The following is a 2,500-nucleotide window of genomic DNA, read 5'->3' as shown; positions in this document are numbered from 1 at the left end:
GAACTGTTGCAGTGGACTAGACTTAGGTCTGGTCGCATGACTATGAGCTTCTCTCCAGCTTAATCCCGATTGGCATGATCAGATTATTAGAGCCACAGGTCATGCCAAAGCACTGTGGGAGAATTTTTAACACGCAGTGTGGCACAACCAAACAAAAATCCCCAGACGTCTTTAAAAATCCCCCCAAATAGCGCCATAACTCTCTTAATAAAGAAACCGAGCTGGACTATTTCACCACATTTGTTGAAGTGGGAATTGAGTCTTGAACTCAACTTGGGACTTTTCCTTCAATGAAATAACAGCCGCGGGTGGTTTTGCTGTTTGTGTGCCTAGGAGACTGTGTAACATCAATCCATTCACAAGTTTACATTTGGTTGATACTGGCCTTGTGGTAATAACCTTGCGCCTCATCCTGCCTTCCAAATCAGACATTTTACAAAAGAGGTTGGGTGGGGGAGAGCATCGGCCAGAAGAAATCGAAGCAATTAATAGACTAGCCTGCTCGGGGCAGCCGAGGGAATGGAAAAACCCTGGCTGTGTCCAGAGCAAGCCGCATGTGTGCCAAGGACATGTTCCTTCACAGCACCCCGTCGTTAAAAGTTATGGAAACATGGTTTTAACGGGCGCCGCTGTGTGTTACAAGTTAGTCTATCAAATGCCCCATCTATCCTCTGCCCTCACCTTATGTGTCCAGAAGACCACCCTGTGACAATAGCAACCCCCACCCACCCGCTCACCCCAGATACAGATCACACCAAGACCTCCCTGTCCGGCTGTGGCTGACCGCTGACTGGACCCTGTATTTATGAGGAGGAATAATGTTTTTTTTCCTTTCTTTTTCCGCTGTGACTGGCCTCACGAGTGAGTGTGGAGCGGAGACATCCTCTGACCCTCTTGGGTATTTACGAGCGGCGTGGGTATAGAGGTCAGCGGGGTCAGTGTGGCCGGGGTAGCTGATACGCGCTCACTCAGGGAATGCACCTGCAGAAGCCTGTTAAAGATTGGGCCGGTCCTCGCATGCCGCTGGACTTGGACCAAGAGGAGCGTTTGGAGGTTTTATGGGAATCCAGTCCTGTCAAAGCAAGGCATGTGTAGTCTCAGCCCATCTCTCTGCTAGAGGTGTTGGAGGAAGAGAGTTTGCCAGCATAGACTGTTTTTCTCTCCACGTGTCTCCGTGGCACTGCGAGTGTGGACATATCTCAGTGACCTTGAAAACAAGGTGGATGGCTAGCACCTGGGTCACTTGGTGGGTTCTCGAAAATATAATCTAAACGGACTGGCCCAAAATGGTAGCCATCCATCCATATGCAGGAATATTCAGACATACAAAGATACTGTTCATGATTTCTGACATTGCCACCAGATGTTATTAAAATAATAATAATAATAATAATAATAATAAGCTTTATTTGTATAGCACCTTTCATACACAGAATGCAGCTCGAAGTGCTTTACATTTGGAGCATGTAACACAATAATAGAGTCAGTCAGTCATTATCAATCACTTTCACTTTTCTTCATTGCTGTGGACGTTTATGATCCAATCAGCAACATATCAGAAATATAGAAAATAACATGTAACACAGTTATTAGAGAAGAGTCAGTCATTCCCCTTTGTTGCTGTGGCTGTTTATGATCCAATCAGAAAAAATATCAGAAATACTATTCAGTGTTTCCCACAGAATTGAATTCTATTTGTGGTGGTAGGTTTGCAGAATTAACTTGAATGCAACAGTTTTTAGCAGTGGTTATGATGTTAACCAGATTTAAGCACAATTTAGTACAACCTGGAAAATCGTTGTGTGGTGGTCAATGTTGATATTGTGGTGGGCCGCCACAAATAAGTCAATGTATGGGAAACACTGCTATTATACTACTATAGATATACAAAGGCTTTGCTAACAAATGCCTAGGCTAACAAATGCTTAGGCCCCGTTGATGCGGACTCCAAGCAGCCAGCCTTAGCTTGGTATTAAATGTAGTTCACCTCCAGTCTGTATCGCCTACACAGCCACATCGTCTTTGGTATGTGGCCCTGTGTGTGTTCTGTGGTAATCTAAAAGGGCAAGTTTTTGGAGTTGGGTTTTTCAGGGGATGGAAATTTTTTTAATGCTGTTAGCCAGCTCCCAGGTGGATTCAAGGGTTTATCTAAATAGTCAAAAGAGTCTAAATAGAGAGAGAATGGCAGGCCAGGGCCTGGGCGGCCCAAAAATAAGATGTCTGGGTCCGAGGCTGACCGGTTCCCATTAGCCACAGCTTTTTTCAGCTTTTCTAAGCCTCCGCACTGTCATGGAAAAATGAGACGCCTTGTTGAGATTGTCACCATCCATAGAGAACAGTTTGGCTCTGTGACACCTGGGGCGGTGTGCGTGTGAGAAGGATAGTGTGTGTGTGTGTGTGTGTGTGTGTGTGTCTTTGTGTCTATGTGTGTGTGTGTGACTTTGTGTCTATGTGTGTTTGAGAAGCAGCAAGAAGGAGAAAGGAGGATATAGCTGAGATT

The 2,500-nt window shown here is 45.2% G+C and overlaps 1 protein-coding gene across 1 annotated transcript in view; it reads left to right on the top strand.

The window, feature by feature from the left end:
• The window catches only part of atf6 (activating transcription factor 6), a 71,307-nt gene that overhangs the window by 20,423 nt on the left and 48,384 nt on the right, over positions 1-2,500 (top strand). The window lies entirely within an intron of this gene.

Source organism: Alosa pseudoharengus, unplaced genomic scaffold (assembly GCF_046254945.1).
Source record: "Alosa pseudoharengus isolate Yale_2024_CS ecotype anadromous, Long Island Sound unplaced genomic scaffold, YU_APseudo_1.1 YU_APseudo_1.1_scf_11, whole genome shotgun sequence".
In the NCBI taxonomy this organism is placed as follows: Eukaryota; Metazoa; Chordata; class Actinopteri; order Clupeiformes; family Clupeidae; genus Alosa; species Alosa pseudoharengus.
Note: the sequence above shows the minus strand (reverse complement) of the source record. Positions and strands in the feature narration are given on the sequence as shown.